Genomic DNA, 27,148 nt, shown 5'->3' with positions numbered 1-27,148 from the left:
CCTGAACCCATGTGCTGCTGGCTCCCATGACCCCCTGCACCCGGAGCCCCACGGTGTCCCCATTGGATGGAAGGACAAGGGCCGGGGGCTCCGGCGGGTCAGGCCAGGGGCTTGATCGCATCCTTCTGCCGTGGCCCCAGTGCCCCTGGCTGGAGTTGACCCTTCCGATAAGTGTCCTCAGAGAGTCAGGGATCAGCGGCACCTCCCAACATCAACCCCATGCAGCCCAGGCACAAACCCCATATCCAGGGCCAACTCCAGGAACAGAGACACCCCAATACTCTGGGGGACCCCGACCCTGATGACTCCCGTCCCATCTCTGTCCCTCACTTGGGGCCTGCTGCAGGGCGAGCACTTGGGAGCAGACTCAGGCTTAGGGGACACCACTGTGGGCCTGACCTCGAGCAGGCCAAAGACCCTTCCCTCCTGCCCTGGGGCAGCACAGACTTTGGGGTCTGGGCAGGGAGGAACTTCTGGCAGGTCGCCAAGCACAGAGCCCCCAGGCTGAGGTGGCCCCAGGAGTATTCCCAGGAGGTGGCCCATTCCCCTTCCTCCCAGCTGGACCCCATGTCCTCCCCAAGATAGGGGTGCCATCCAAGGCAGGTCCTCCATGGAGCCCCCTTCAGGCTCCTCTCCAGACCCCACTGGGCCTCCGTCCCCACTCTAGGAATGCAGCCACCACGGGCACACCAGGCATCCCAGGCCCAGCCACCCTGCAGTGCCCAAGCCCACACCCTGGAGGAGAGCAGGGTGGTTCTGGGAGGGGCTGGGCTCCCCACCCCCACCCCCGCCTGCACACCCCACCCACCCCTGCCCAGGCCCCCTGCAGGAGGGTCAGAGCCCCCATGGGGTATGGACTTAGGGTCTCACTCACGTGCCTCCCCTCCTGGGAGAAGGGGTCTCATGCCCAGATCCCCACAGCAGTGCTGATCACAGGTAGAGGCAGTGTCCCCAGGGCCACCCTGACCTGGCCCCTCAGGCTCCTCTAGCCCTGGCTGCCCTGCTGTCCCTGGGAGGCCTGGGCTCCACCAGACCACAGGTCCAGGGCACTGCCCACACTGGGGCCGCCCACACACAGGTCACAGGAAGAAGATAAGCTCCAGACCCCCAGGCCCGGGACCTGCCTTGCTGCTACGACTTCCTGCCCCAGACCTCGGCACCCTCCGCCGTCCACTTACACACAGGCCAGGAAGCTGTTTCCACACAGATCAACCCCAAACCGGGACCACCTGGCACTCAGGTCACTGCCATTTCCTTCTCCATTCATTTCCAGTGCCTCTGTGCTTCCTCCCTCCTCCCTCCTCCCTCCTTCGGGGGAACAGTCTGTGCAGCCCCTCCCTGCATCCCACACCCTCGGGAGACCCAACCCTCCTCCAGCCCTTTCTCCCCCGCTGCTCTTGCCACCCACCAAGACAGCCCTGGGGTCCTGTCCCTACAGCTCCCACCCGGGTCTCTATCTAGCCCCGTCTCCCTCCCTCTAAACACCCCTCCCAGGCCAACCCTGCACCTGCAGGCCCTCCCCTCCACTGCCAAAGACCCTCAGTTTCTCCTGCCTTTGCCCATCCCCGTGCTCCTCCTGCCCACAACTCGAGCTCTTCCTCTCCTGGGGCCCCTGAGGGATGGCATTGACCGTGCACTCGCACCCACACACTGCCCATGCCCTCACCTTCCTCCTGGACACTCCGGCCCCGCTCCCCTCTCAGGCCTGGCTCTGGTATTTCCAGGACAAAGGCTCACCCAAGTCTTTCCCATGCAGTCCTGGGCCCTTGCCCTCACTGCCCGGTTACACGGCAGCCTCCTGTGCACAGAAGCAGGGAGCCCAGCCCTTCCACAGGCAGAAGGCACTGAAAGAAATCGGCCTCCAGCGCCTTGACACACGTCCGCCTGTGTCTCTCACTGCCCACACCTGCAGGGAGGCTCCGCACTCCCTCTAAAGACGAGGAATCCAGGCAGCAACATCACGGGAGAATGCAGGGCTCCCAGACATCCCAGCCCTCTCACAGGCCTCTCCTGGGAAGAGACCTGAAGCCGCCCAGTCAACGGAGTCTAACACCAAACATCCCTGGAGGCCGATGGATAGTAACGGAGTCACTGCCAGACCTGGAGGCAGGGGAGCAGTGAGCCCAAGCCCACACCGTAGGGCCAGAGGACAGCCACTGACATCCCAAGCCACTCACTGGTGGTCCCACAACACCCCGTGGAAACAGGACAGACCCACAGTCCCACCTGGACCAGGGCAGAGACTGCTGAGACCCCAGCACCAGCCCCAAGAAGCACCAGGCAACAGCATCAGAGGGGGCTCCTGCAGAACAGAGGAGGGGAGGTCTGCTTCACCAGCAAGCACTTCCCTTGACCGAAGACAGGGTCCATGCAACTCCCCCAGGACAAAGGAGGAGCTCCCTGTTCAGCACTGGGCTCAGAGTCCTCTCCAAGACACCCTGAGTTTCAGACAAAAACCCCCTGGAATGCACAGTCTCAGCAGGAGAGCCAGCCAGAGCCGGCAAGAGGGGACTCGGTGACATCCGCAGGGACAGGAGGATTTTGTGGGGGCTTGTGTCACTGTGAGGATATTGTAGTGGTGGTAGCTGCTACGCCCACAGTGAGAAAGCCCCATTCCCAAAGCCCTACTGCAAACGCACCCACTCCTGGGGCTGAGGGGCTGGAGCAGCATCTGGGAAGTAGGGCCCAGGGGTGTCCATCAATGCCCAAAACGCACCAGACTCCCCCCCATACATCACACCCACCAGCCAGCGAGCAGAATAAACAGAAAGTGAGAAGCAGCTGGGAAGCTTGCACAGGCCCCAAGGAAAGAGCTTTGGCGGGTGTGCAAGAGGGGATGCAGGCAGAGCCTGAGCAGGGCCTTTTGCTGCTTCTGCTTTCCTGTGCAGAGAGTTCCATAAACTGGTGTTCGAGATCAATGGCTGGGAGTGAGCCCAGGAGGACAGTGTGGGAAGAGCACAGGGAAGGAGGAGCAGCCGCTGTCCTACACTGCCATCATACGATAGTTTGCCCTGTGCCCACACTGCTGCATCATGGGATGCTTAACAGCTGATGTAGACACAGCTAAAGAGAGAATCAGTGAGATGCATTTGCAGCACAGATCTGAATAAATTCTCCAGAATGTGGAGCAGCACAGAAGCAAGCACACAGAAAGTGCCTGATGCAAGGGCAAAGTTCAGTGGGCACCTTCAGGCATTATTGCTGGGCACAGACACTCTGAAAAGTCCTGGCAGGATCTCCCTGTGACAAAGCAGAATGCTGCAGGCAATGCCAGCCCTAGAGCCCTCTCTGAGAGCCTCATGGGCAAAAATGTGCACAACAGGTGTTTCTCATAGCCCCAAACTGAGAGCAAAGCAAACGTCCATCTGAAAGAGAACAGGCAAATAAATGATGGCAGGTTCATGCAATGCAAACCCAGACAGCCACAAGGACAACGGTACAGGGTTATAAGCGACTATGCGGTTCAGTTCATAACAATGCTGAGTAATTGGAGTAACAACGGAAACTCCAAAAAATACTTTCAATATGATTTCTTCTAAATAAAATTTACAGCCAGCAAAATGAACTATCTTCTTAAGGGTTACATTTCCCAGTTAGAAAACCGTGAAGAAAACCAAGAAAATGATAATCACATAATCAAAGTAGTGGTTACTTCTACTTGGGAAGGAAGAGGGTATGAACTGAGACACACAGGGTTGGCAAGTCTCCTAACAAGAACAGAACAAATACATTACAGTACCTTGAAAACAGCAGTTAAACTTCTAAATCGCAAGAAGAGCAAAATGCACACAGCTGTGTTTAGAAAATTCTCAGTCCAGCACTGTTCATAATAGCAAAGACATTAACCCAGGTTGGATAAATAAGTGATGACACAGGCAATTGCACAATGATACAGACATATATTTAGTATATGAGACATCGATGATGTATCCCCAAAGAAATGACTTTAAAGAGAAAAGGCCTGATGTGTGGTGGCACTCACCTCCATGGGCATCCCCGGACAGGCTGCAGGCTCACTGTGCAGCAGGGCAGGCCGGTATCTGCTGGCAGCTCCTGGGGCCTGATGTGGAGCAAGCGCAGGGCCATACACCCCCGAGGACGGCACAGTCATTGAATTCCAGAGAGAAGCAGCTCAGCCACACTCCCCAGGCAGAGCCTGAGAGGGACGCCCATGCACAGGAAGGCAGAGCCTAGCTCCTCCACAGCCAGCACCACCTGTTCAGGGGCTGCCATCTGGCAGGCACCGAGGGGGGGCTGGAAGGAGGAGAAGGGGCACCAGGCAGTATCGGCACCGAGAGAAAACTACGGAAACCTCACACGTCCACCTGGGCCTCCCCTGACCTGGACCTCACTTGACCTGGCCTTCACCTGACTTGGCCTCACCTGGCCTGGACCTCGCCTGTCCCAAGCTTCACCTGACCTGGGCCTCAACTCACCTGGACCTCTTCTGACCTGGGTTTAACCTGTCCTGGAATGCACCTGGCATGGGCCTCACTGAAATGGAACTCACCTGGCCTCGGGCCTCACCTGACATGGACCTCATCTGGCCTGGACCTCATCTGGCCTGGACCTCACTTGGCCTGGACCTCACCTGGCCTGAGCCTCATCTGACCTGGACCTCACCTGGCCTGGACCTCACCTGACCTGGACCTCACCTGGCCTCGGGCCTCACCTGGCCTGGGCCTCATCTGACCTCGACCTCACCTGGCCTGGGCCTCACCTGCACCTGCTCCAGGTCTTGCTGGAACCTGAGTAGCACGGAGGCTGCAGAAGCTCATCCAGGGTTGGGGAATGACTCTGGAACTCTCCCAGATCCGACCTTTCTAGGTGGAGGCACCTAGTTCCCTGGGAACATAAAAAGCCCCAGAATGATGCCTCTGTGATTTGGGGGCAATTTATGAACCCGAAAGGACATGGCCATGGGGGGTAGGGAGAGTACGGACAGATGCCAGCCTGAGGTGGAGCCTCAGGACACAGGTGGGCACAGACACTATCCACCTAAGTGAGGGGCAGACTCAAGTATCCTCCCAATAGACCTGAGAGTGCTGTGCCCACAGCCTCCCCTCGGGGCCCTGCTGCCTCCTCAGGTCAGCCCTGGACATCCCGGGTTTCCCCAGGCCTGGCGGTAGGTTTGGGGTGAGGTCTGTGTCACTGTGGTATTACTATAGTGATGGTACCTATTACAACCACAGTGTCACACAGTCCGTCAAAAACCCATCCCTGGGAGCCTCCCGCCACAGCCCTCCCCACAGGGGACCACCGCGTGCCTTGTTGGGATTTTGATCGAGGACACAGCACCATGGGTATGGTGGCTACCGCAGCAGTGCAGCCCATGATCCAAACCCACAGGGCAGCAGGCATGTTCGACGGGCCTGTGACTGACCACGCTGGGCTCCAGCCCGCCCGCCCCAGAGACCATGAAACAGATGGCCAAGGTCACCCCACAGGTCATCCAGATCTGGCTCCAAGGGGTCTGCATCGCTGCTGCCCTCACAACACCAGCCCAGATGGGACAGGGCCAGCCCCACAGCACCATCTGCTGCCGTCCAGCTGGTGGTCCCAGAAGCCCCTCCCTCAAGGCTGGGCCACATGTGTGAACCCTGCGAGCCCCCAAGTCAGAGTAGCGGCACCAGGAGGGCGGGGCTGGCCCTGTGCACTGTCCCTGCCCCTGTGGTCCCTGGCCTGCCTGGCCCTGACACCTGGGCCTCTCCTGGGTCATTTCCAAGACAGAAGACATTCCCGGGACAGCTGGAGCTGGGTGTCGCTCATCCTGCTCGGCCGTCCTGAGTCCTGCTCATTTCCAGACCTCACTGGGGAAGCCAACAGAGGACTCACCTCCCACAGTCAGAGACCAAGACCTTCCAGAAATCCTTGTCTCTCTCCCCAGTGGGTACCCTCTTCCAGGACAGTCCTCAGTGATATCACATCAGGAACCCGCATCTGGATTGGGACGGCCCCCAGAACACAAGATGGCCCATGGGGACAGCCCCACAGCCCAGCCCTTCCCAGACCCCTAAAAGGCATCCCACCCCCTGCACCTGCCCCAGGGCTAAAAATCCAGGAGGCCTGACTCCTGCACACGCTCTGGCCGGACGTCACCTCAGCCGCCTCCTGGAGGGGACGGGAGCACACGAGGGTGAGTCAGACCCACCAGCACTCGCTGGCAGATGGAGAAGATTCAGAAAGGCCTGAGATCCCCAGGACACAGCACCACTGTCAATGGGGCCCCAGATGCCTGGACCAGGGCCTGCATGGGAAAGGCCTCTGGGAACACTGAGGGGCTTTTTGTGAAGGGTCCTCCTACTGTGTGACTACAGTGCTAACTACCACAGTGATGAACCCAGCAGCAAAAACTGACTGGACTCCCAAGGTTTATGCACACCTCTTGGCTCTGAGCTCTACAGAAGAGCCGGGTCTGAGGGTTGTGGCCAGACCCTTGGCCTCTAGGGACACCCGGGCCAACTCAGCCCATGGGCTGGTGCCCCACACCCCTTGTGCCTCCAAACAGGGGCTTCAGAGGGCTCTGAGGTGACCTCACTCATGACCACAGGTGCCCTGGTCCCTTCCCCGCCAGCTGCACCAGACCCTGTCCTGACATCTGGCCCGGTTCCAATAGCCAATTCCTGGGGCCTCAAATTGCTGTAGACACCAGCCTCGTTCCAGCACCTCCTACCAATTGCCTGGATTCCCATCGTGGCTGGAATCAAGAGGACAGCGTCCCCCAGGCTCCCAACAGGCAGGACTCCCACACACCCTCCTCTGAGAGGCCACTGTGTTCCGTAGGGCCAGGCCCCGGACAGTCCCCCTCACCTGCCACTATAGAAATGCCTGCTGTTGACGTCCCCACCTGGCAAAGACCACTTATGGAGCCCCCAGTCCCCGATACAGTTGTAGAGAGAGTCCCTGAGGGATCTAAGAAGGAGCCATGCCCAGTTCTGCCTGGACCCTCGGCCAGGCTGACAGGAGTGGATGCTGGAGCTGGGCCCGCACTGGGCCGCATAGGAGCTCACCAGTGAGGACAGGAGAGCACATGCCGGGGAGCACGCAGCCTCCTGCTGACCGGAGGCCCGTCCCAGAGCCCAGGAGGTTGCAGAGGCCTCTCCAGGGGGACACTGTGCATGTCTGGTCCCTGAGCAGCCCCCAACGTCCCCAGCCCTGGGGGCCCCTGGCACAGCTGTCTGGACCCTCCTTGTTCCCTGGGAAGCTCCTCCTGACAGCCCCCCTCCAGTTCCAGGTGTGGTTATTGTCAGGGGGTGCCAGGCCGTGGTGGAGATGGCTACAATTACCACAGTGGTGCCACCCATAGCAGCAACCAGGCCAACTAGACAGGCCCCTGCCACTCAGCCCCAGGCCTCCAGCTCACCTGCTTCTCCTGGGGCTCTCAAGGCTGCTGTCTGCCCTCTGGCCCTCTGTGGGGAGGGTTCCCTCAGTGGGAGGTCTGTGCTCCAGGGCAGGGATGACTGAGAGAAATCAAAGGCTGGCAGGGAACAGCAGCTTCCCGCCCTGAGAGAAGCAGGCAGCACCACGGAGACACGGAGTCACAGAGCCACGGAGCCCCCAGTGTGGGCGTGTGAGGGTGCTGTGCCCCCGGCAGGCCCAGCCCTGATGGTGAAGCCTGCCCCGTCCCACAGCCCCGGTCCCCAGGGGCAGCGGGCACAGAAGCTGCCAGGCTGTGCTCTGTGATCCTCATCCCTCTAGCAGCATCCCCTCCACAGTGGGGAAACTGAGGCTTGGAGCACCACCTGGCCCCCTGGAAACGAGGCGGGGAGCCCAGACAGTGGGCCCAGAGCACTGTGTGTACCCCGACAGTACCTGGATACAGGGATCAGCCAGAGATGCCAAACCCTGAGTGGCCAGCCTGCAGGAGGACCCGGCCCCACCCAGGCCACTCAATTAATGCTCATCCCCCTGCCCTGGAGACCTCTTCCAGTTCCACCAGCAGCTCAGCTTCTCAGGGCCTCATCCCTGCAAGGAAGGTCAAGGGCTGGGCCTGCCGGAAACACAGCACCCTCCCTAGCCCTGGCTAAGACGGGGTGGGCAGATGGCTGTGGACAGGACATATTGCTGGGGCATCTCTCACTGTCACTTCTGTGTGGTAGCTCTGACAAAAATGCAGACCCTACCAAAATCCCCACTGCCTCCCCTGCTAGGGGCTGGCCTGGTCTCCTTCTGCAGTCCTAGGAGGCTGCTGACCTCCAGGATGGCTCCTGTCCCCAGTTGCAGGGCCAGAGCAGATCCCAGGCAGGCTGCTGCCTGGGAGGCCACCCCTGTCCTTGCCGGGATTGAGTGCAGGTGGCCAAGGCAGGAAATGGCATCAGCACAGGGATGACCGGGCCATGCCCCACCAGAGTACGCCCCCTCCTGCTCTGCACCCTGCATCCCCCAGGCTAGCCCACGACGTCCAACAACTGGGCCTGGGTGGCAGCCCCTCCCAGACAGGACAGACCCAGCACCCCGAGGAGGTCCTGCCAGCGGGGGCTAAGGGCCATGCAGGAGCAAGATATGGGGCCCCTGATACAGGCACAGACATCAGCTCCATCCAGGACCACCCAGCCCACGCCCTGAGAGGAACGTCTGTCTCCAGCCTCTGCAGGTCGGGAGGCAGCTGACCCCTGACTTGGATCCCTATTCCAGACACCAGACAGAGGGGCAGGCCCCCCAGAACCAGGGCTGAGGGATGCCCTGTCAAGGCCAGACAAAACCAAGGGGTGTTGAGCCCAGCAAAAGAAGGCCCCCAAACAGACCAGAAGGTTTCTGAAGGTGTCTGTGTCACAGTGGGGTATAGCAGCAGCAGCTGGTACCACAGTGACACTCGCCCAGCCAGAAACCCCATTCCAAGTCAGCGGAAGCAGAGAGAGCAGGGAGGACAAGTTTAGGATCTGAGACCGCACCTGACACCCAGGCCAGCAGACGTTTCCCCTCCAGGGCACCCCACCCTGTCCTGCGTTTCTGCAAGATCAGGGGCAGCCTGAGGGGGAGTCTACGGTGAGGAGATGGGTCCCCTGTAAACCAAGGAGGAGTTAGGCAGGGCCCGAGCACCCTCCCCATTGAGGCTGACCTGCCCAGAGGGGACTGGGCCCACCCCACACACCGGGGCAGAATGTGTGCAGGCCCCAGTCTCTGCAGATGTTCTGCTAGCTGGGGCTCCCAGTGCTCACCCCACACCTAAAATAAGCCACAGCCTCTGGAGCCCCCACAGGAGACCCCGCCCACAAGCCCAGCCCCCACCCAGGAGGTTCCAGAGCTCAGGGCGCCTGGGCAGATTCTGAACAGCCCCGAGTCACAGTGGGTATAACTGGAACTACCACTGTCAGAATAGCTACGTCAAAAACTGTCCAGTGGCCACTGCCAGAGGCCCAGCCAGAGAGGGCAGCAGCCACCCTGATCCCATGTCCTGCCGGCTCCCATGACCCCCAGCACCCAGAGTCCCACCGTGTCCCCATTGGATGGGAGGACAACGGCCGGGGATTCTGGCGGATCAGGGCAGGGGCTTGATCCCATCCTTCTGCTGTGGCCCCAGTGCCCCTGGCTGGAGTTGACGCTTCTGACAAGTGTCCTCAGAGAGACAGAGGTCACCAGTGCCTCCCAACATCAACCCCAGGAAGCCCAGGCACAAACCCCACATCCAGGGCCAACTCCAGGAGCAGAGACACCCCAATACCATGGGGGACCCCAACCCTGATGACTTCCCACTGGAATTCGCCCTAGAGTCCACCAGGACCAAAGACCCTGCCTCTGCCGCTGTCCCTCACTCAGGACCTACTGCCAGGCAAGCCCTTGGGAGCAGACTCGGGCTTAGGGGACACCAGTGTGGCCCTGACCTCGACCAGGACGCAGACCTTTCCTTCCTTTCCTGGGGCGGCACAGACTTTGGGGTCTGGGCCGGGAAGAACTTCCGGCAGGTCGCCAAGCACAGATCCCCCAGGCTGAGGTGGCCCCAGGAAGACCTCCAGGAGGTGGCCACTCCCCTTCCTCCCAGCTGGACCCCATGTCCTCCCCGAGATAGGGGTGCCATCCAAGGCAGGTCCTCCTTGGAGCCCCCTTTGGACTCCTCCCGGGACCCCACTGGGCCTCAGTCCTGGCTCTGGGGATGCAGCCACCATGAGCGCACCAGGCAGCCCAGGCCCAGCCACCCTGCAGTGCCCAAGCCCACACCCTGGAGCAGAGCAGGGTGCGTCTGGGAGGGGCTGGGCTCCCCACCCCCACCTGCACACCCCACCCACCCCGCCCAGCGGCTCTGCAGGAGGGTCAGAGCCCCCCATGGGGTATGGACTTAGGGTCTCACTCGTGTGGCTCGCATCCTGGGTGAAGGGGCCTCAAACCCAGGTTCCCACAGCAGCGCTGGTCACAAGTGGAGGCAGAGGCCCGAGGGCCACCCTGACCTGGCCCCTAAGATTCCTCCAGCCCAGGCTGCCCTGCTGTCCCTGGGAGGCCTGAGCTCCACCAGACCACAGGCCCAGGGCACCAGGCGCAGGAGCCACCCACACACAGCTCACAGGAAGAAGATAAGCTCCAGACCCCCAAGGCCAGGACCTGCCTTGCTACCATGGCTTCCTGCCCGAGACCTCGGCGCCCTCCCCCGTCCACTGACACACAGGCCAGGACGCTGTTCCCACACAGACCCACCCCAAACCAGGACCACCTGGCACTCAGGTCGCTGCCATTTCCTTCTCCATTTGCTCCCAGCGCCTCTGTCCTCCCTCCTTCCTCCTTCGGGGGAGCACCCTGTGCAGTTCCTCCCTGCAGCCCACACCCTGGGGAGATCCAACCCTGCTTGGGGCCCTTCCAACCCTGCTGCTCTTACTGCCCACCCAGAAAACCCTGGGGTCTTCTCCCTATAGTCCCTCCTCTGGTCTGCACCCAGACCCCTGTGCCTCACTCCAGACACCCCTCCCAGGCCAGTCCTGCACCTGCAGGCTCTATCCTCGTCTGTCGCTAGAGCCTCAGTTTCTCCCGCCTGTGCCCACACCCTGCCTCCTCCTGCCCACAACTCTAACTCTTCTTCTCCTGGAGCCCCTGAGCAATGGCATTGGCCCTGCCCTCCCACCCACCCACAGCACATGCCCTCACCATCCTCCTGGCCACTCCGGCCCTGCTCCCCTCTCAGGCATGGCTGTTGTATTTCCGGGACAAAGGCTCACCCAAGTCTTCCCCATGCAGGCCCTTGCCCTCACTGCCCGGTTACACGGCAGCCTCCTGTGCACAGAAGCAGGGAGCTCAGCCCTTCCACAGGCAGAAGGCACTGAGAGAAATCGGCCTCCAGTGCCTTGACGCATGTGTGTCTCACTGCCCACACCTGCAGGGAGGCTCGGCACTCCCTTTAAAGATGAGGGATCCAGGCAGCAACATCACGGGAGAATGCAGGGCTCCCAGACAGCCCAGCCCTGTCACAGGCCTCTCCTGGGAAGAGACCTGCAGCCACCACCAAATAGTCATGGAGCCCGCTGGATAGTAACTGAGTCAGTGACCAACCTGGAGGGCAGGGGAGCAGTGAGCCAGAGCACAGGAACAGAGACCAGCCGCTGACATCCCGAGTTCCTCAATGGTGGCCCCATAACACACCTGGGACACAGAACAGACCCACAGCCCCACCTGGACCAGGGCAGAGACTACTGAGACCCCAGCACCCTCCCCAAGAAAAACCAGGCAACAGCATCAGAGGGGGCTCCCGAGAAAGAGAGGAGGGGAGGTCTCCTTCACCAGCAAATGCTTCCTTTAACCAAAAACAGGGTCCATGCAACTCCCCCAGGACAAAGGAGGAGCCCCCTGTACAGCACCGGGCTCAGTGTCCTCTCCAAGACACCCTGAGTTTCAGACAAAAACCCCCTGGAACACACAGTCACAGCAGGAGAACAGGCCAAAGCCAGCAAGAGGGGACTCGGTGACACCAGTAGGGACAGGAGGATTTTGTGGGGGCTCGTGTCACTGTGAGGATATTGTAGTGGTAGTGGCTGCTACGCCCACAGTGAGAAAGCCCCACTCCCAAAGCCCTACTGCAAACGCACCCACTCCTGGGGCTGAGGGGCTGGGGCAGCGTCTGGGAAGTAGGGCCTAGGGTTGCCCATCAGTGTCCACAACGCACCAGACTCCCCCCCAGACATCACCCCACCAGCCAGCGAGCAGGGTAAACAGAAAATGAGAGGCTCTGGGAAGCTTGCGTGGGCCCCAAGGAAAGAGCTTTGGTGGGTGTGCAAGACGGGATGCAGGCAGAGCCTGAGCAGGGCCTTTGCTGTTTCTGCTTTCCTGTGCAGAGAGTTCCATAAACTGGTGTTCGAGATCAGTGACTGGGAGTGAGCCCAGGAGGACAGTGTGGGAAGAGCACAGGGAAGGAGGAGCAGCCCCTATCCTACACTGTCATCTTTCAAAAGTTTTCCTTGTGACCACACTATTGCATCATGGGATGCTTAACAGCTGATGTAGACACAGCTAAAGAGAGAATCAGTGAGACGGATTTACAGCACAGCTCTGAATAAATTCTCCAGAATGTGGAGCAGCACAGAAACAAGCACACGGGAAGTGCCTGATGCAAGAGCAAAGTTCAGTGGGTACCTTCAGGAGCTGCTGCTGGGCACAGACACTCTGAAAAGCCCTGGCAGGAACTCCCTGCGACAATGCAGAACCCTGCAGGCAATGCCAGCCCTAGAGCCCTCCCTGAGAGCCTCATGGGCAAAGATGTGCAGAACGGCTGATTGTCATAGACTCAAACTGAAAACAGAGCAAATGTGCATCTGAAGAACAGGCAAATAAACAATGGCAGGTTCATGCAATGCAAACTAGGACAGCCAGGGGAAAACGGTACAGGGTTACAGGCGACCCTGCCGTTCAGTTCATGACAATGCTGAGTAATTGGAGTAACAGAGGAAAGTCCAAAAAATACTTTCAATGTGATTTCGTCTAAATAAAATTTCCACCCGGAAAAATGAACTATCTTCTTAAGGGATAAACTTTCCCCTGGAAAAACTACAAGGAAAATTAAGAAAACGATGATCACATAAACACAGTAGTGGTTGCTTCCACTGCGGAAGGAAGAGGTTACAAACTGAGACACACAGGGTTGGCAAGTCTCCTAACAAGAACAGAACAAATACATTACAGTACCTTGATCACAGCAGTTAAACTTCTAAATCGCAAGAGGAAAATGCACACAGCTGTGTTTAGAAAATTCTCAATCCAGCACTGTTCATAATAGCAAAGACATTAACCCAGGTTGGATAAATAAGCGATGACACAGGCAATTGCACAATGATACAGACATACATTTAGTATATGAGATATCGATGATGTATCCCCAAAGAAATGACTTTAAAGAGAAAAGGCCTGATGTGTGGTGGCACTCACCTCCCTGGGATCCCCGGACAGGCTTCAGGTTCACTGTGTGGTAGGGCAGGCTGGTACCTGCTGGCAGCTCCTGGGGCCTGATGTGGAGCAACCACAGAGCCCCAAGGACGTATACCCCCAAGGATGGCACAGTCAGTGGATTCCAGAGAGAAGCAACTCAGCCACACTGCCTGGCCAGAGCCCGAGAGGGACGCCCATGCACAGGGAGGCAGAGCCCAGCTCCTCCACAGCCAGCACCAACTGTGCAGGGGCCGCCAATTTGCAGGCACAGAGCAGGGGCTGGAAGGGGGAGCAGGGACACCAGGCAGGGTCAGCACCCAGAGAAAACTGCAGAAGCCTCAAACATGCACCTCAGCCTCCCCTGACCTGGACCTCTCCTGGCCTGTGCCTCACCTGGCCTGGGCCTTACCTGGCCTCGGGCCTCACCTGCACCTGCTCCAGGTCTTGCTGGAACCTGAGTAGCACTGAGGCTGCAGGGGCTCATCCGGGATTGGGAAATGACTCTGTAACTCTCCCAGATCTGACCTTTCTGGGTGGAGGCACCTAGTTCCCTGGGAATATAAAAAGCCCCAGAATGATGCCTGCGTGATTTGGGGGCAATTTATGAACCCGAAAGGACATGTCCATGGGGCGGGGTGGGTAGGGACAGTAGGGACAGATGCCAGCCTGAGGTGGAGCCTCAGGACACAGGTGGGCACGGACACTGTCAACCTAGGCAAGGGGCAGACCCGAGTGTCCCTGCAGCAGACCTGAGAGCGCTGGGCCCACAGCCTCCCCTCGGTGACCTGCTACCTCCTCAGGTCAGCCCTGGACATCCCGGGTTTCCCCAGGCCTGGCGGTAGGTTTGGGGTGAGGTGTGTGTCACTGTGGTATGATTATGTTTGGGGAAGTTATCGTTATACCCACAGCATCACACGGTCCATCAAAAACCCATGCCACAGCCTCCCCGCAGGGGACCGCTGCGTGCCATGTTAGGATTTTGATCGAGGACACAGCGCCATGGCTGTGATGGCTACCGCAGCAGTGCAGCCCGTGACCCAAACACACAGGGCAGCAGGAACAACGGACAGGCCTGTGAGTGACCACGCTGGGCTCCAGCCCACCAGCCCCGGAGGCTCATGAAACAGATGGTCAAGGTCACCCCACAGATCAGCCAGACTTGGCTCTGTGGGGTCTGTACAACTGCTGCCCTCTAACACCAGCCCAGATGGGGACAAGGCCATCCCCACATTACCATCTGCTGCTGTCCACCCAGCAGTCCCAGAAGCCCTTCCCTCAAGGATGGGTCACATGTGTGAATCCTGAGAGCCCTCCATGTCTGAGTAGAGGCACCAGGAGGGCGGGGCTGGCCCTGTGCCCTGTCCTTGCCCCTGTGGTCCCTGGCCTGCCTGGCCCTGACACCTGAGCCTCTCCTGGGTCATTTCTAAGACAGAAGACATTCCCAGGGACAGCCGGAGCTGGGCGTCGCTCATCCTGCCCGGCTGTCCTGAGTCCTGCTCATTTCGAGACCTCACCGGGGAAGCCAACAGAGGACTCACCTCCCACAGTCAGAGACAAAGAACCTTCCAGAAATCCCTGTCTTGCTCCCCAGTGGGCACCTTCTTCCAGGACATTCCTCGGTGGCATCACAGCGGGAATCCACGTCTGGATCAGGACGGCCCCAGAACACAAGATGGCCCGCGGGGACAGTCCCACAGCCCAGCCCTTCCCAGACCCCTAAAAGGCATCCCACCCCCTGCCCCTGCCCCAGGGCCCAAACTCCAGGAGGCCTGACTCCTGCACACGCTCCTGCCAGACATCACCTCAGCCCCCTCCTGGAGGGGACAGGAGCCCGATAGGGTGAGTCAGATCCACCTGCCCTCGATGGCAGGCGTGGAAGATTCAGAAAGGTCTGAGATCCCCAGAACGCAGCACCACTGTCAATGGGGGCCCCAGATGCCTGGACCAGGGCCTGCGTGGGAAAGGCCTCTGGCCACACTCAGAGGCTTTTTGTGAAGGGCCCTCCTACTGTGTGGCTACAGTAACTCCCACAGTGATGTAACCAGAGGGAAAAACTGGCTGGAAACCCAGGGGCCATGCACACTTCTCAGCTCCGAGCTCTCCAGGACCAGAAGAGCCAGGTATGAGGGTTTGTGACCAGACCCTCGGCCTCTAGGGACACCCGGGCCATCACAGCCCATGGGCTGGTGTCCCACACACTGTCTGCCTCCAAACAGGGGCTTCAGAGGGCTCTGAAGTGACCTCATTCATGACCACAGGTGCCCTGGCCCCTTCCCTGCCAGCTGCACCAGACCCTGTTCCAACAGATACCCCGATTCCAACAGCCAATTCCTGGGGCCCAGAATCGCTGTAGACACCAGCCTCGTTCCAGCACCTCCTACCAATTGCCTGGATTCCCATCCTGGCTGGAGTCAACAGGGCAGCATCCCCAAGTCTCCCAACAGGCAGGACTCCCACACACCCGCCTCTGAGAGACCACTATGGTCCATGGGGCCAGGCCCCGGACAGTCCCCCTCACCTGCCACTAAAGAAACACCTGCCTTTGATGTCCCCACCTGGCAAAGACCACTTATGGAGCCCCCAGCCCCAGGTACAGCTGTAGAGAGAGTCCCTGAGGGATCTAAGAAGGAGCCATGCCCAGTTCTGCCTGGACCCTCGGCCAGGCTGACAGGAGTGGACGCTGGAGCTGGGACCGCACTGGGCCGCACAGGAGCTCACCAGTGAGGACAGGAGAGCACATGCCGGGGAGCACCCAGCCTCCTGCTGACCGGAGGCCTGTCCCAGAGCCCAGGAGGCTGCAGAGGCCTCTCCAGGGGGACACTGTGCATGTCTGGTCCCTGAGCAGCCCCCCACATCCCCAGCCCTGGGGGCCCCTGGCACAGCTGTCTGGACCCTCCCTGTTCCCTGGGAAGCTCCTCCTGACAGCCCCCCTCCAGTCCCAGGTGTGGTTATTGTCAGGGGGTATCAGACTGTGGTGGATATACTGGCTACGGTTACCACAGTGGTGCCGCCCATAGCGGCAACCAGGCCAAGTAGATGGGCCCCTGCCGCGCAGCCCCAGGCCTCCAGCTCACCTGCCTCTCCTGGGGCTCTCAAGGCTGCTGTTTTCTGCACTCTGCCCTCTGTGGGGAGGGCTCCTTCAGCGGGAGGTCTGTTCTCAGCTTCCCAGGGCCTCATTCCTGCACGGAAGGCCAAGGGCTGGGCCTGCCGGGGGCACGGCACCCTCACATGCCGCGGCTAAGATAGGGTGGGCAGCCTGGCAGGGGACAGGACATACTGTTGGGGTGTCTGTCACTGTGCCTAGTGGGGCACTGGCTCCCAAACAACGCAGTCGTTGCCAAAATCCCCACTGCCTCCCCTGCTAGGGGCTGGCCTGGTCTCCTGCTGTCCTAGGAGGCTGCTGACCTCCAGAATGGCTGCCATCCCCAGTTCTAGGGCCAGAGCAGATCCCAGGCAGGCTATTGGCTGGGAGGCCACCCCCTCCTTGCCAGGGTTCACTGCAGGTGACCAGGGCAGGAAATGGCATGAACACAGGGATGACTGCACCATCCTCCAACAGAGTCCGCCCCCTCCTGCTCTGCACCGCGCAGCCCCCAGGCCAGTCCACGAAAACCGGGCCCCACATCAGAGTCACTGCCTGGCCCTGCCCTGGGGTGGACCCCTCAGCCCCCACCCTGTCTAGAGGACTTGGGGGGACAGGACACAGGCCCTCTCCTTACGGTTCCCCCACCTGGCTCCTGCCGGGACCCCTGGGGTGTGGACAGAAAGGACGCCTGCCTGATTGGCCCCCAGGAACCCAGAACTTCTCTCCAGGGACCCCAGCCCGAGCACCCCCTTACCCAGGACCCACCCTGTCCCTCCTCCCCTCTGCTCTCCTCTCATCACCCCATGGGAATCCGGTATCCCCAGGAAGCCATCAGGAAGGGCTGAGGGAGGAAGCGGAGCTGCTGCACCACTGGGCAGGAGGCTCCGTCTTCGTGAACCCAGGGAAGTGCCAGCCTCCTAGAGGGTATGGTCCACCCTCCCTGGGGCTCCCACCGTGGCAGGCTGCAGGGAAGGAGCAGGTACAGTGTGGGGGAGGGCTCAGGGCCCTGCGGGTGCTCCTCTATCCTCAGTGAGCCCCCCCCTTCAGCCACTGACCTGTCCACCTCCTCTCCACCCTGGCCGCACGTCGTCCCCACCATCCTGAGTCCCACCCACACCAGAGCCGGCAGAGCCAGGGCAGACAGAGCTTGGAGTGCAGGGGGTTCACCAGGGCAGCTTCACGGAGTGAGGGATGGAGGGAGGGGAGGTCAGTGAAGAGGACCCCCTCACCTGGGTCCAGGATCCTCCTCTGGGACCCCCGGATCCAGCCCCTTCCAGGCTCTGGGGGGAGAAGCAGGATGGGAGATTCCGTGTGGGACCCTCTCACAGTGGAATACCCTCACAGTGGCTCAGGCCAGACCCAAAAGCCCCTCAGTGAGCCCTTCACTGCAGTGCTGGGCCTGGGGGCAGCCCCTCCCACACAGGATGAACCCAGCACCCCGAGGAGGTCCTGCCGGGGGGAGCTCACAGCCACGGAGGAGCAGGATAAGGGGCCTCTGACACAGGCACAGACGTCAGGTCCATCCAGGCCCACCGGGACCCACCATGGGAGGAACACCTGTCTCCGGCCCCTGCTGGCTGGGAGGCAGCTGGCCTCTGTCTCGTACCCCACTCCAGACACCATACAGAGGGGCAGGCCCCGCAAAACCAGGGTTGAGGGATGCTCCGTCAAGGCAGACAAGACCAAGTGGTGCTGACCCCAGCAAGGCAAGGCTCCCAAACAGACGAGGAGGTTTCTGAAGCTGTCTGTATCACAGTGGGGTATAGCAGCGGCTGGTCCCACAGTGACACTCGCCGGGCCAGAAACCCCGTCCCAAGTCAGCGGAAGCAGAGAGAGCAGGGAGGACGCATTTAGGATCTGAGGCCGCACCTGACACCCAGGGCAGCAGATGTCTCCCCTCTAGGGCACCCTCCTCTGTCCTGCATTTCTGCAAGAACAAGGGCAGCCTGAGGGGGTCCAGGGCCAGGCGATAGGTCCCCTCTACCCCAAGGAGGAGCCAGGCAGGACCCGAGCACTGTCCCCATTGAGGCTGACCTGCCCAGAGGGGCCTGGGCCACCCCACACACCAGGGCAGAATGTGTGCAGGCCTCGGTCTCTGTGGGTGTTCCGCTAGCTGGGGCTTCCAGTGCTCACGCCACACCTAAAATGAGCCACAGCCTCCAGAGCCACCTAAAAGTTCCCCGCCCAGCAGCCCAGCCCCCGCCCCCACCCAGGAGGCCCCAGAGCTCAGAGCGCCTGGGCAGATTCTGAACAGCCCCAAGTCACAGTGGGTATAACTGGAATGATCACTGTGAGAAAAGCTGCATCCAAAACTGTCTCCTGGCAGCAGTCGGAGGCCCCACCAGAGAGGGCAGCAGCCGCCCTGAACCCATGTCCTGCCGGTTCCCATGACCCCCTGCACCCAGAGCCCCACAGTGTCCCCACTGGATGGGAGGACAAGGGCCGGAGGCTCCGGCGGGTCAGGGCAGGGGCTTGATCGCATCCTTCTGCCGCGGCCCCAGTGCCCCTGGCTGGAGTTGACCCTTCTGACAAGTGTCCTCAGAGAGACAGGGATCACCAGCGCCTCCCAACATCAACTCCACGCAGCCCAGGCACAAACCCCACATCCAGAGCCAACTCTAGGAGCAGAGACACCCCAATACCATAGGGGACCCCGACCGTGATAACTCCCCACTGGAATCCGCCCCAGAGTCCACCAGGACCAAAGGCCCTGCCCCATCTCTGTCCCTCACTCAGGGCCTCCTGCAGGGCGAACGCTTGGGAGCAGACTCGGTCTTAGGGGACACCACTGTGGACCCCAACTTTGACAAGGCCACTGACCCTTCCTTCCTTTCCTGGGGCAGCACACACTTTGGGGTCTGGGCAGGGAAGAACTACTGGCTGGTGGCCAATCACAGAGCCCACAGGCTGAGGTGGCCCCAAGAAGGCCCCCAGGAGGTGGCCCACTCCACTTCCTCCCACCTGGACCCCAGGTCCTCCCCAAGATAGGGCAGTCATCCAAGGCAGGTCCTCCATGGAGCCCCCTTCAGACTCCTCCCGGGACCCCACTGGGCCTCAGTCCCGGCTCTGGGAATGCAGCCACCGTGAGCACACCAGGCAGCCCACGCCCAGCCACCCTGCAGTGGGCAAGCCCACACTCTGGAGCAGAGCAGGGTGCGTCTGGGAGGGGCTAAGCTCCCCCACCCCCCACCTCCCATCTGGACACAGCCACCTACCACTGCCCAGCCCCTCTGCAGGAGGGCCAAGCCCCCATGGGGTATGGACTTAGGGTCTCACTCATGCGCCTCCCCTCCTGGGAGAAGGGACCTCATGCCCAGATCCCTGTGCACTAGACACAGCTGGAGGCAGAGGCCCCAGGGCCACCCTGACCTGGCCCCTAAGGCTGCTCCAGCCCAGACAGCACTGCCGTTCCTGGGAAGCCTGGGATCCACCAGACCACAGGTCCAGGGCACAGCCCACAGGAGCTGTCCACACACAGCTCACAGGAAGATAAGCTCCAGACCCCAGGGCCGGGACCTGCCTTCCTGCCACCGCTTGTAGCCCCAGACCTCCGTGCCCTCCCCTGACCTCTTAAACACGGGCCAGCGAGCTGTTCCCACAAAGATCAACCCCAAACCAGGACCGCCTGGAGCTAGGGTCACTGCCATTTCCCTCTCCATTCCCTCCCAGTGCCTCTGTGCTCCCTCCTTCTGGGGAACACCCTGTGCAGCCCCTCCCTGCAGCCCACACACTGGGGACACCCGACCCTTCCTCAGGCCTTTTCTACCTGCTGCACTTGCCGCCCACCCAGACAACCCTGGGTACGTGACCCTGCAGTCCTCACCCTGATCTGCAACCAGACCCTGTCCCTCCCTGTAAACACCTCTCCCAGGCCAACCCTGCACCTGCAGGCCCTCCGCTCTTCTGCCACCAGAGCCTCAGGTTTTCCTACCTGTGCCCCCACCCCCTGCCCCTTCCTGCCACAACTCGAGCTCTTCCTCTCCTGGGGCCCTTGAGCCGTGGCACTGACCCTACACTCCGCAGCCACACACTGCCCAGGCCCTCACCTTCCTCCTGGACACTCCCGCCCTGCTCCCCTCTCAGACCCAGCCCTGGTATTTCCAGGACAAAGGCTCACCCAAGTCTTCCCCATGCAGGCCCTTGCCCTCACTGCCCGGTTACACGGCAGCCTCCTGTGCACAGAAGCAGGGAGCTCAGCTCTTCCACAGACAGAAGGCACTGAAAGAAATCGGCCTCCAGCGCCTTGACGGACGTCCGCCTGTGTCTCTCACTGCCTGCACTTGCAGGGAGGCTCAGCACTCCCTTTAAAGATGAGGGATCCAGGCAGCAACATCACAGGAGAACTCAGGGCTCCCAGACATCCCAGCCCTCTCACAGGTCTCTCCTGGGAAGAGACCTGCAGCCACCACCGAACAGCCACGGAGGTTGCTGGATAGTAACTGAGTCAATGACCAACCTGGAGGGCAGGGGAGCAGTGAGCCGGAGCCCAGACCGCAGGGACGGAGACCAGCCACTGACATCCTGAGCCCCTCACTGGTGGCCCCAGAACACCCCGTGGAAACAGAACCGACCCACAGTCCCACCTGGAACAAGGCAGACACTGCTGAGCCCCCAGCACCAGCCCCAAGAAACACCAGGCAACAGCATCAGAGGGGGCTCCTGAGAAAGAGAGGAGGGGAGGTCTCCTTCACCAGCAAGCGCTTCCCTTGACCAAAAACAGGGTCCACACAACTCCCCCAGGACAAAGGAGGAGCCCCCTGCACAGCACTGGGCTCAGAGTTCTCTCTGAGACACGCTCACTTTCAGACAACAACCCGCTGGAACGCACAGTCTCAGCAGGAGAGCCAGGCCAGAGCCAGCAAGAGGGGACTCGGTGACACCCGCAGGGACAGGAGGATTTTGTGGGGGCTCGTGTCACTGTGAGGATATTGTAGTGGTGGTAGCTGCTACGCCCACAGTGAGAAAGCCCCATTCCCAAAGCCCTACTGCGAACGCACCCACTCCTGGGGCTGAGGGGCTGGGGCAGCGTCTGGGAAGTAGGGCCCAGGGGTGTCCATCAATGCCCAAAACGCGCCAGACTCCCCCCGCCATACATCACACCCACCAGCCAGCGAGCAGAATAAACAGAAAATGAGAAGCAGCTGGGAAGCTTGCACAGGCCCCAAGGAAAGAGCTTTGGCGGGTGTGCAAGAGGGGATGCAGGCAGAGCCTGAGCAGGGCCTTTTGCTGCTTCTGCTTTCCTGTGCAGAGAGTTCCATAAACTGGTGTTCGAGATCAATGGCTGGGAGTGAGCCCAGGAGGACAGTGTGGGAAGAGCACAGGGAAGGAGGAGCAGCCTCTATCCTACACTGTCATCATTCGAAACTTTGCCCTGTGCCCACACTGCTGCATCATGGGATGCTTAACAGCTCATGTAGACATAGCTAAAAAGAGAATCCATGAAATGGATTTGCTGAACAGATCTGAATAAATTCTCCTGAGTGTGAAGCAGCACAGAAGCAAGCACACAGAAAGTGCCTGATGCAAGGGCAAAGTTCAGTGGGCACCTTCAGGCATTGCTGCTGGGCACAGACACTCTGAAAAGCACAGGCAGGAACTCCCTGTGACAGAGCAGAACCCTGTAGGCAATGCTAGCCCTAGCGCCCTCCCTGAGAGCCTCATGGGCAAAGATGTGCAGAACATATGTTTGTCATAGCCCCAAACTGAGAATGAAGCAAACATCCATCTGAAGGAAAACAGGCAAATGAACGATGGCAGGTTCATGCAATGCAAACTAGGACAGCCAGAGGACAACAGTAGAGGGTTATGAGCGACTCTGTGGTTTAGTTCATGACAATGCTGAGTAATTGGAGTAACAAAGGAAACTCCAAAAAATACTTTCAATGTGATTTCTTCTAAATAAAATTTACACCCGGAAAAATGAACTATCTTCTTAAGGGATAAACTTTCCCCTGGAAAAACTACAAGGAAAATTAAGAAAACGATGATCACATAAACACAGTAGTGGTTACTTCTACTTGGGAAGGAAGAGGGTATGAACTGAGACACACAGGGTTGGCAAGTCTCCTAACAAGAACAGAACAAATACATTACAGTACCTTGAAAACAGCACTTAAACTTCTAAATCACAAGAAGAGGAAAATGCACACAGTTGTGTTTAGAAAAATCTCAGTCCAGCACCGTTCATAATAGCAAAGACATTAACCCAGGTTGGATAAATAAGCGATGACACAGGCAATTGTACAATGATACAGACATACATTTAGTATATGAGACATCGATGATGTATCCCCAAAGAAATGACTTTAAAGAGAAAAGGTCTGATGTGTGGTAGCACTCACCTCCCTGGGCATCCCTGAACAGGCTGCAGGCTCACTGTGCGGCAGGGCAGGCCGGTACCTGCTGGCAGCTCCTGGGGCCTGATGTGGAGCAACCACAGAGCTGTATATCCCCAAGGAAGGTATAGTCAGTGCATTCCGGAGAGAAGCAACTCAGCCACACTCCCCAGCCAGAACCCAAGATGGACGCCCATGCACAGGGAGGCAGAGCCCAGCACCTCCTCAGTCACCACCACCTGTGCACGGGCTGCCACCTTGCAGGCACAGAGTGGGTGCTAAGAGGAGAGGCAGGGACACCAGGCAGGCTCAGCACCCAGAGAAAACTGCAGAAGCCTCACACACCCACCTCAGCCTCCCCTGACCTGGACCTCACCTGATCTGGACCTCATCTGGCCTGGGCTTCACCTGGCCTCGGGCCTCACCTGCACCTGCTCCAGGTCTTGCTGGAACCTGAGTAGCACTGAGGCTGCAGGGGCTCATCCAGGATTGGGAAATGACTCTAGAACTCTCCCAGATCCGACCTTTCTGGGTGGAGGCACCTAGTTCCCTGGGAACATAAAAAGCCCCAGAATGATGCCTGCGTGATTTGGGGGCAATTTATGAACCCGAAAGGACATGGCCATGGGGTGGGTAGGGACAGTAGGGACAGATGCCAGCCTGAGGTGGAGCCTCAGGACACAGGTGGGCACGGACACTACCCACCTAGGCAAGGGGCAGACCTGAGTGTCCCTGCAGCAGACCTGAGAGCGCTGGGCCCACAGCCTCCCCTCGGGGCCCTGCTGCCTCCTCAGGTCAGCCCTGGACATCCCGGGTTTCCCCAAGCCTGGCGGTAGGTTTGAAGTGAGGTCTGTGTCACTGTGGTATTATGATTATGATACTTGGGGTTACTATTAAAGCTACAGTGTCACACAGTCCATCAAAAACTCATGCCTGGAAGCCTCCCGCCACAGCCCTCCCCACGGGGGACGGCCACGTGCCATGTTAGGATTTTGATCGAGGACACAGCACCATGGGTGTGGTGGCTACCGCAGCAGTGCAGCCCGTGCAAACACACAGGGCAGCAGTAACAACAGACAGGCCCACAAGTAACCATGATGGGCTCCAGCCCACCTGCCCCGGAGACCATGAAACAGATGGCCAAGCTCACCCTACAGGTCATCCAGATCTGGCTCCGAGGGGTCTGCATCGCTGCTGCCCTCCCAACACCAACCCAGATGGGGACAGGGCCTTCCCCAGAGCACCATCTGCTGCCGTCCACCCAGCAGTCCCGGAAGCCCCTCCCTCAAGGATGGGCCACGTGTGTGGACCCTGAGAGCCCCCCATGTCTGAGTAGAGGCACAAGGAGGGCAGGGCTGGCCCTGTGCACTGTCCCTGCCACTGTGGTCCCTGGCCTGCCTGGCCCTGATACCTGAGCCTCTCCTGGGTCATTTCCAAGACAGAAGACATTCCCGGGGACAGCCGGAGCTGGGCATCACTCATCCTGCCAGGCCGTCCTGAGTCCTGCTCATTTCCAGACCTCACCAGGGAAGCCAACAGAGGACTCACCTCACATAGTCAGAGACAAAGAACCTTCCAGAAATCCCTGTTTCTCTCCCCAGTGGCCACCCTCTTCCAGGACAGTCCTCAGTAGCATCACAGCAGGAACCCACATCTAGATTAGGACCGCCCCCAGAACACAAGATGACCTATGGGGACAGCCCCACAGCCCAGCCCTTCCCAGACCCCTAAAAGGCATCCCACCCCCTGCCCCTGCCCCAGGGCTCAAACCCCAGGAGGCCTGACTCCTGCACACCCTCCTGCCAGACGTCACCTCAGCCCCTCCTGGAGGGGACAGGAGCCCAGGAGGGTGAGTCAGATCCACCTGCCCTCAATGGCAGGTGGGGAAGATTCAGAAAGGCCTGAGATCCCCAGGACGCAGCACCACTGTCAATGGGGGCCCCAGATGCCTGGACCACGGCCTGTGTGGGAAAGGCCTCTGGGAACACTCAGGGGCTTTTTGTGAAGGGCCCTCCTACTGTTTGACTACGGTGGTAACTCCTACAGTGATGAAACCAGTGGCAAAAACTGACCGGACTCCCGGGGTTTATGCACACTTCTTGGCTCTGAGCTCTCCAGGACCACAAGATCCAGGCCTGAGAGTTTGTGCCCAGACCCTCAGCCTCTAGGGACACCCAGGCCATCTCAGCCCATGGGCTGGTGCCCTGCACACCATGTACCCCCAAACAGGGGCTTCAGAGGGCTCTGAGGTGACCTCACTCATGACCACAGGTGCTCTGGTGCCTTCACTGCCAGCTGCACCAGACCCTGTCCTGACAGATGCCCCAGTTCCAAAAGCCAATTCCTGGGGCCCGGAAACGCTGCAGACACCAGCCTCGTTCCAGCACCTCCTGCCAATTGCCTGGATTCCCATCGTGGCTGGAATCAAGAGGACAGCGTCCCCCAGGCTCCCAACAGGCAGGACTCCTACATACCCTCCTCTGAGAGGCCACTGTGTTCCGTAGGGCCAGGCCCCAGACAGTCCCTTTTACCTGCCCATGTAGAAACGCCTGCCTTTGACGTCCCCACCTGGCAAAGACCACTCATGGAGCCCCCAGCCCCAGGTACAGCCGTAGAGAGAGTCCCTGAGGGATCTAAGAAGGAGCCATGCCCAGTTCTGCCTGGACCCTCGGCCAGGCTGACAGGAGTGGACGCTGGAGCTGGGACCGCACTGGGCCGCATAGGAGCTCACCAGTGAGGACAGGAGAGCACATGCCGGGGAGCACGCAGCCTCCTGCTGACCAGAGGCCCGTCCCAGAGCCCAGGAGGTTGCAGAGGCCTCTCCAGGGGGACACTGTGCATGTCTGGTCCCTGAGCAGCCCCCAACGTCCCCAGCCCTGGGGGCCCCTGGCACAGCTGTCTGGACCCTCCTTGTTCCCTGGGAAGCTCCTCCTGACAGCCCCCCTCCAGTTCCAGGTGTGGTTATTGTCAGGGGGTGCCAGGCCATGGTGGAGATGGCTACAATTACCACAGTGGTGCCACCCATAGCAGCAACCAGGCCAACTAGACAGGCCCCTGCCACTCAGCCCCAGGCCTCCAGCTCACCTGCTTCTCCTGGGGCTCTCAAGGCTGCTGTCTGCCCTCTGGCCCTCTGTGGGGAGGGTTCCCTCAGTGGGAGGTCTGTGCTCCAGGGCAGGGATGACTGAGAGAAATCAAAGGCTGGCAGGGAACGGCAGCTTCCCGCCCTGAGAGGTGCAGGCAGCACCACGGAGACACGGAGTCACAGAGCCACGGAGCCCCCAGTGTGGGCGTGTGAGGGTGCTGTGCCCCCGGCAGGCCCAGCCCTGATGGTGAAGCCTGCCCCATCCCACAGCCCGGTTCCCCAGGGCCAGCGGGCACAGAAGCTGCCAGGCTGTGCTCTACGATCCTCACCCCTCCAGCAGCATCCCCTCCACAGTGGGGAAACTGAGGGTTGGAGCACCACCTGGCCCCCTGGAAACAAGGCGGGGATCCCAGACAGTGGGCCCAGAGCACTGTGTGTATCCTGGCACTATATGATGGGGACCACCCGGAGATCCCCATCACTGAGTGGCCAGCCTGCAGGAGGACCCAACCCCAATCAGGCTGCTTGATTAAGCCCCATCCCCCTGTCCTGGGAACCTCTCCCCAGCGCTACCAACAGCTGGGCTTCCCAGGGCTTCATCCTTCCAAGGAATGCCAAGGCTGGGCCTGCCAGGGGCACAGTACCCTCCCTTGCCCTGGCTGAGACACAGTGGGCAGACGGCTGCAGACAGGACATATTGCTGGGGCATCTGGCTCTGTGACTACTGGGTACTGGCTCTCAACGCAGACCCTACCAAAATCCCCACTGCCTCCCCTGCTAGGGTCTGGCCTGGTCTCCTCCTGCTGTCCTAGGAGGCTGCTGACCTCCAGGATGGCTTCTGTCCCCAGTTCTAGTGCCAGAGCAGATCCCAGGCAGGCTGTAGGCTGGGAGGCCAACCCTGTCCTTGCCGGGGTTCAGTGCAGGTGACCAGGGCAGGAAATGGCATGAACACAGGGATGACTGTGCCATGCCCCAGCTAAGTCCGCCCCTTTCTACTCTGCACCCCCGACTCCCCAGGTCAGCCTGTGACCACCAACAACCCAACACCAGAGTCACTGCCTGGCCCTGCCCTGGGGTGGACCCCTCAGCCCCCACCTTGTCTAGAGGACTTGGGGGGACAGGACACAGGCCCCCTCCTTATGGTTCCCCACCTGGCTCCTGCTGGGACCCTTGGGGTGTGGACAGAAAGGACACCTGACTGATTGGCCCCCGGGAGCCCAGAACTTCTCTCCAGGGACCCCAGCCTGAGCACGCCCTTCCCCAGGACCCAACCCTGCTCCTCCTCCCCTCTGCTCTCCTCTCATCGCC

The 27,148-nt window shown here is 60.2% G+C and overlaps 1 gene segment (V, D, J or C); it reads left to right on the top strand.

The window, feature by feature from the left end:
- LOC100938028 (immunoglobulin heavy constant mu-like) overlaps window positions 1–27,148 on the top strand; it is a 478,283-nt gene that overhangs the window by 416,592 nt on the left and 34,543 nt on the right.

Source organism: Pongo abelii, chromosome 15, assembly GCF_028885655.2.
Source record: "Pongo abelii isolate AG06213 chromosome 15, NHGRI_mPonAbe1-v2.0_pri, whole genome shotgun sequence".
In the NCBI taxonomy this organism is placed as follows: domain Eukaryota; kingdom Metazoa; phylum Chordata; class Mammalia; order Primates; family Hominidae; genus Pongo; species Pongo abelii.
The sequence above is the reverse complement of the archived record's forward strand: the minus strand, read 5'-3'. Positions and strand labels throughout refer to the sequence as shown.